The following is an 8,391-nucleotide window of genomic DNA, read 5'->3' as shown; positions in this document are numbered from 1 at the left end:
TACCATGGCAACATGACATGAAATGAGTAAGATCATGTTTGAAAGATACCATGGCAACATGACAGAAAACGAGTAAAACCATAGTTGAAAGATACTATGACATCATGTCGAAGATAAATAAGACCGAGGAAGAGAAACGCCAAGATATCTATTGAACAATCGATATTCAGGTAATATGTATAAGATGGAATGGTTATATGAAATGGTTGTGTGAAATGTTTACAGGAATTGGTCATATGGAAATATATGTACAAAATAGTTGTATGAAATAATTAAGAAAATAGATAAATGAAATAAGAATGGGTACATGGAATTTAATTTATGTTAAGTTTAATACGAACTATTACCGAAATAAAAATATACAAGATATAAGGAAATGATGGTGCATGAAATATTGACATAACGAAATGAACGATATATGCTTATGAAGAAACAGTAAGAGAATAATATATTTTGTGACATGTACATATATAATTATCTTTGATATGTTGATACAAGGAAATTATGTAAGTTGAGACTATTATTAAATTCAAGTGTGATATGTTGAGAAAATAGGTATATTAATGTTGAATTTATATGAAATATGTGCAACTATACTAATAATGTTGTTGTTTGACGCTTAGACAAGTGCCAAGCTATTGATTGAATGGTAACATGTTTAATTATATGGAGCATTGAAATGGTAAGTACTTAGATGAAAATATAATTTAAGATTTTGCGAAAATTTTTATGATCTCGATTTTATTCCAGTTGGTTTCTAATGTATGTTTTGGGCTTCGAGAGCCCAATAGAGAGACGTTATGATTATTTCAAAATATGAATAATAAATGACTCAAAATTATCTGAAAATGTTCAGTAAACTCCGGTAATGCCTCGTACCCTATTCCGGCAATGAATACGGGTAGGGGGTGTTACACGCCCGTTAGTTAATGTTATATGAGAGACGGAAAGCTGACATGGGTATTGCTTTATTGGTTTAATAACAAATTTAGCCTTATAATGTTTACACATTCTATCAATTTTATTATAAACATATAAAGTTAACAAATTTAACCCTCAATATTTACAAAGTTAGCCATTTTAGTTTAAATTCTAAAAAATTTAATAAATTTAGTACTCAACACTTGCAAAATGATAATTTTTTAATTTTTTTTTAAAATTTTATAAATTTTGAAAGTTAAATTAAATACAATAGGGGAGTTTCTTGCCCATACATTTGCTCCAAACGCCTCCACCACGGCGTATTGTTGGTGGGGTATGGTTCAGTGGGCTATGCACCCCATCCGGTTGAAAGATGAACCTTACTAGATCATTAGCAATGTTTGTGGTGTAGGTTCATTGGTCTCCACTGTTGCTGGTGTTAATACCAACTCTGAGTAATGTGTGAGCCCCAATTGGTTTGCATATATATGCATGTATGTTTACACAGGTATTTGAGAAAACTTGGATGTTTTTACATAAGCTTTTAAATTCCTCATGTTCCTGTATTTGAGTAAAAACAAATGAAATGTTTGTAACCTTTGTTTTTCATGATGTTTTGGTCTTTTGTCATTAATCTTAATTTGTCATGTAAAATAAGTTTTCATTTTTTGAATTAGAATTATATTGGGCAGGTTGAATCTTAAATTGTTTAATTTAGTCTTCAATATTTTAAAAATAAAATGTCATTCTATAAATGTTAAGGGCTAAATTTATAGAATATTTGTAAATATTTAGAGCTAAATTTGTTGAATTTTTTATATTTAGAATCAAATTAATAAAACTTGTAAATATTAGAGGGTTAAATTTATTATTAGACCAATAAAAAAAGCCCAAGTCGACACTCATGATTAAAATTTTTGATTTCGAAAAATTTAGTGATTAAATAAAAAATTTAATAATTGAATGATCAAAATAGAATAAAATCAATAATTTAGTGAGATTTTTATATTTTACCCAAATTAAAATTGTAACAATTGGTATATATTGTTTTTTTTAAAAAAAATAAAATCTAAGAAAGAACATGAAATATCTTTAATAATCTCTACATTACTTCCATCATTTTCAAATTTTAATTATTATTTAACACATTAACCACTATATCCCTACACGTACCAAACATGGCCTTAAGATCCTTTTAGTGAGGTGATAAGGGTTTTAAGGAGTAGTTTAGCTGGTGATATACGGTCGTGATATTAACTAAGAATTTTCTAAAAATATATATGATGTGATATATGGATCTCTATATTCTAATATAATTTAGAGGTTAATAGTTGATACATTGATAATTAATATTTTATTTATTCATTTTTAATAATATGTTATTAGCTACAGCGCATCAATGAATGTGCAGAAGAACCCGCCATGCAGACTCTATTGGGTTCATGAATTTGCCAAACAATGGCGACTAAAATTGACTTAAAAAGAGAATAGGAGAAGTCATCCACTTAAAAAACTGATTAGTGGTGATTGTCCCCAAATATGTGATACAAAAGATTACAGGCATGGAAAATGGATTTCTTTATTTTTTAAGAGAAAAACGAAAATCATGTTGATATGTCAGTTCAAAAGAAATTGATTTTCAGTAATAGGATATAGACATTTTTAGAGAGAAAAACACAAAAATATCCCCATTTTGAATAATTAGAAAATCCTACTACCTGCATATAGTACATCCATGATTTAGTGATTAAAATATAATAAAGTAAAATTTATTGATGGAAACATAATTTAAAGTATATATATGAGTAGATATGGTTATCAATTTGAGAATAGTGAACTCCACTACTGCTTTGTTAATGGCTGAAATGGGTACAGTAAAGGAGCTTTAATTATGATTCTTCTTATACATGTAGCAGCTTATGAATGTATTGGATAATTGATGTTCCTTATGAGCTGTTTGTCATCCAAAGGTAGGCACTTTGAGTTGAAATCAATCCTTTCTGCCTTTTTCCTGGTATCAAGTAATTGATTAGAGAGTGTCTCTTGTGGTAACAAAGTAAAACATATAGTTTAGGTGACAACCGAATCTCGATTGTCCAAAAACCATAATCTTTAAACCCAATCATTACTGCTTTAATAACCTTTCAACATATATTATTGCTAAGAATCTATATAAGATTGAAGAAGACAGCCGCAACTTAACCATAAATAACAGAATAACCTGACAGCTGCATAATGAGCAAATGGATAGGGTTTTGGGGATACAACTAATTGGACAACACAGTTAGATATTTAGGGGGAGGGGGGGCTGAACCAAGTGTCTCGATACAGACCCATTATCATCTAATCTGATGAAACAGAACCTACTCCATGTATGTTTTCTTTCTATTTTTGAAAAGATTGGATTGATAATTAGGTTGTTGGTTTAATAAATAAAGAATATTACATTTCAAAAAAAAATTGTGCTACAAAATATATTTTTTATGGAATAACAACTATTATTTAAAATAATTGTTTGGAACTTGTTTGAAAATAGTTATGTTTAGAATAGGACTTTAGTTAGAATAATTGTTATTTAGTTTAGTTGTTTGTTATTTGAGAACAGTTAAAGTTCAGAATATTTGTGGCTAGAATAATGATGTTTTAGAAATAATTATGTTTAAATAACTATTGTTTGAAATAATTTGTATTTATAATAATTGTGTTTTTTTGGAAGAGTCAATATTTAGAACAAGATCTATCAAGAAAAAACATAATCACAAAATAGATCTTATTCAGGAACAACTCTCATCCAAGAACAACCATTGCCTTGCATTTCAAAAGATGTTCACCAAAATAGAAGAAATGGAAATAACTTTGGAATATGATAGGGTTCTTGAGTTGTCTTCACTCTTCGGATGTTCCGGAGAGCTTGGCTTGGTGAACTAGATATGGAGGTAGTTAAGAATTTTTCTCTTAATCATTAATACAATTGTTAATGCAATTGTAACTGAAAATTAATTACATTATTCATATTAATTTAACAACTTTATAACTCCTATCCCTGAAACACTATAAATAAGAAACATCCATAATTGGTGAAAGAGCTTTTGGCACTTTGGCATTTTCAGCATTTTAAACTCTTAAAAGATTCTCTTTAAAATCCTCTCAACTTGCTTCTTTGTTGAACTAATCGTTAGTCATATTTCCTTTTCACCATTTTACCGACCACCACCTACTGTTACACTCAGTGTTATTGGATCTATACAGTCTTTTTCTCCTCCTCCTTACGGTACATCCTGTTGATTTATTTGCAATACACCCTCTAGAACCTTCTACAATTCCTTTTTTTTTTTGAAATAATCAATTTTAATATTTATATTTATACATATTACAAAAATCAATACATTTTTATGTAAAATATAAACCTCATTGACGATGTATTTTTAGACATTTATTTTCTGAATCATCGTAAAGTATTGTTGATATTAAAAATTAAGAAAACAATGAAGCATTGGTACTTGGGAAATTGTATTTAATTCTTTGAAGGCACATGAAAGTGGGAAATTGCAGCAAATTTCAAGTGGTTCCACAACATGGTATTTCTTGCCAAATAACATTTCAGGACATCTTGTGTCCAGACCACAAATCGGTCAATTCTTTTGTTTTGTGCTAAATTAGATGTATATGTAATTTTTTAAATTGGACTTTTAGGTTAAATTATTTTATATTAGGAAAATTGGTTAATTTTTAGAGAGAAAATAAAAACGTATCCAATCATCTTCTATTTTTTTTAATTTTGTTAGAGTTAGGGTTAGAGGTTTTTTAGAAATTAGGGTTAGGATTTTAATAGTGAAACAACAAAAGTTTATAGGTAGATTTGAGGGGCTGGAGATGCGATAACGCGTCTCAAAACATATAGATTTCATATGTCATGCCAGGATATGTCATGCCGGGATAGGACCATTATCTCAGAAACTCGTCCTATGGAAGTCAATTTTGGGGTGACAGTGATTAATACAGTCACAGGTCGAAGTCTAAGTGGAGGTTCCAGTCGGCAGCCGCAATGCTGTCTCGAGTTCAAGCCGAGGTGGACACAAGAGGGCTCTCAGGTGGAGAGCATATGTTCTAGCACAGTAGAGGTCAAACTCAAGTCAGTGAGACAATGGTTGTAATTATTAATAGGTTGTTTAATAAAGACAACTATTGTCACCCCAAAAGGAGCATCAACTTTACTACATCGCAATAGCCGCTTTTCGCCTAAGAGTCCTCATACGTCTATGGCGGCATCGGCCTTCAGATAAAAAGGAAGATTAAAGATATCGACTGCGTGAAAATGGAGAAAAGAATTACGCCGATTATAGAAGAAGCCCTACAGTTTTTCCCTATGATTATACCCTCAAACTTCTATATGATATTTATAAGGAAATATCTCCGAGTATCTAAAAAGTTTGAGCTTGTGCCTGCATAACGACCCATAACTGGCTCTTCTATTATATTCTAATCTATGATCACATAACGACAATAGATTGAGACCTCTACGTAGACTTCTACCCATGGCCGTAGAAAGCAAAATAACATCGGAACTTGACTTTCAAAGGATAGGTTTCGAAGTTAATGGTCTCATCTTGGTAGAATATATGAAATGTGTGCATCTTGGAACAATATCGCATCATCGACTATTCAAAAATACCTCGAATTGGAAATTTTATTAGTGATAGAAATTTTTAACACTGAAGCGGAAATTTTGTAACGCCCTCAACTCGATTCAATTCATCGGGTCTGAATCTCGGGTGTTACTTCACATAATACTTAACGAAATTCAAAACAATAGATAAACACTCTTTACTTAAAACCTTTTTCTTATCATTTCTTTTAAAAACTTAATTTCAAAGAAACAAAAGAAAGTATTTAAAATTGAATTATTACATCACACTTAGTACAACACACTACAAAACATAAATTTACTAAAGGCAAACTATTAAAGTGTGATACTACAAAACACGACTTTTCCACTGTATACATAATAATCCACTTTGCCGCTAACTTAGTATACTCCTGGTATAGTCCCTCTTGGTGCATACTCTTTCCACATCACCTGAAACAATAACAAACATTGTAAGTTTAAGAGAACTTAGTGAGAGTTATTACAAAATACCTTGGCAAATTCTTTTATAATATTTAAAGAACATTTGTACGCCAGCTACCCTTCTTAACCACTTACTTTTGTTTGGGCGGGTACTATTACAATTTTAGGCTTACACCTACTATACTCTTAATCGTACCAATTCACTCTTAACTACATGACTAACTTAAGATCCTTTCAGACATTACATTAATCTCTTTGTTTTCTTAGAACCACAACGGTACTTTTCAAAGAATATCTTTTCAGAGCCCACTACATTACGGACCATCTCCTTATACATACACTGATTTCAGAATGGCTAATCACATATATTGTTCACTGGCTAATACATACATATTTGGTGGATACTCACATAGATTTGAATACTGTCATTTTACTAGTCAAATCATATTCTTGTTTAATACCCTACAAGCTCTCACTGATAATGAATTATGCAGATCATCCAAATGAATACCACAAAATTTTATTACCGAACATAGATAGTTAGAAATACAATGACTCAGATTCCATAAGATTTTAGAAAAAGACATGATACTATTCAGATTTGGAGGATAGTAGATAACTCAAATTTAACCCTACATGATACATACAAATTTAGACTAATGGATACTTATCTCATTAATAACTACGAACTTTCCCAAATCTCAAACTAACAAGTTATCATGGCGGATACCTTTTTCTGAACATACAGATACACACTTCTATTCAATAACTCCCTTAAGAATGATTCAATTACATCACAAATCTTATTGAACTACATTAACTTCAGACGTATCATAACCTTATCATAGCAGTACAAAATAATCAAAATTTACCCAGAACTTACCTTAAGGGCAGGTAATCATATTTTACCAGACAAACTTAAAAGAGTATGCCACAAGGGCCAAACAAAATAAACCACCAAGGCATCATATAAAATCACGTATAAAACTAAGCTTTATAATTTAGTCCTTGTCATTTTATTCAATTTGGTCCCTAATGTATGAAACTAAAAACTAATATTTACAATTTAGTCTTTTTCATTTTATTCAATTTAATCCTTTTCATTTTACTCAATTTAGTCTCTAATATTTACAATTTAGTCCTTTTCATTTTATTCAAGCGAAACTACCCACTTTGTGATTGTCCACGAGGCTATTTAAACCCCAAACAAGCTACCAGGAACCCCCTTGAGTCCTTATAAGACTAAAACTCCTTCATTTTTATTGTTTCAATACTTTAAATTAAAATAACCATTGCTTATTTTTCCTCTATAGATATCCATGTTAGCTGACCATTCTATACGTTCGAATATTAAGGGAAAACTCTATCAAAATTTAGTGAAAATTTATTTGAGTAATTTTTTTACTCAAATAAATTTTATTTTCCTGGAGTAATAGTTCTAGATTAAAGAGGAATTTTAATTCCATCTATCTAACAATTATAATTTAAGGTCCACTGAATTTTTTAGTGAGTTTAGTTTCTTTATAAAGGTTTGTGAAAACTTCTTAAAGGAGGTGGCTTGGATTTTTCCATTGTTTAGTTTTCTTTTGGATTGGAGCTCACTCTCCAAGTAACCGTTGATTTGAGAATAGTGAAGAAGATCAATTAGTTAAAAGTTTGAATACATCAAATTTTGTTTCAGGTTGGTTGAAAAGCTTGAGGACTTTCTTAAAGGACCCTTGCATTTTGAGCATCTCCTTGAAGCTGTGACACACATGTATTTTATTTGATCAAATTTATAACTATAGATATCATAATAAAGGTCCATTTTAGAAAAAAAAATTAAATTTTATTGTGCCACTTTACCATGTTTTCTAAATCGATTTTTAACAATATGCGAGGTACAACCATATCATGCCATTCAACAAAAACAAATATTAATTGATACCTCTTCAAATAATGTAGAAATAATTGCAATGCACGAGGCAAGCTGAGAGTGTTAGGCTAATGATGTTGATCCAACATGCCTAAAAGATATATAATTTGCTGCTATAGGAAAATACATAAACTATTTTATATGAATTTAATATAATGTATATAGCTTAATTAAAGAGAAGATACATCATAGGGGACTAAAAGAAACATATTTTAGTAAAGTTATTCTACATTCGTGGTCTTGATAAGAAAGATGATATTAAAGTTCGACAAATTTGTTTCAGTGATAATTTTGTAGATCTATTCACTAAGGTATTACCAACTGTAACATTTGAAAAGTTAGTATACAAAATTGGTATGCATCAACTCTTAAATGACATTATTATTAAGGAGAGTCCAATAACATGTATACTATTTTATTTTAATCAATGTTTAGTCCCATTGAATTTTTTTTATAGAAGTTTTTAACAAAATAACTTATAGTGAGA

Source organism: Gossypium hirsutum, chromosome A13 (genome assembly GCF_007990345.1).
Source record: "Gossypium hirsutum isolate 1008001.06 chromosome A13, Gossypium_hirsutum_v2.1, whole genome shotgun sequence".
Taxonomy (NCBI): domain Eukaryota; kingdom Viridiplantae; phylum Streptophyta; class Magnoliopsida; order Malvales; family Malvaceae; genus Gossypium; species Gossypium hirsutum.
Note: the sequence above shows the minus strand (reverse complement) of the source record.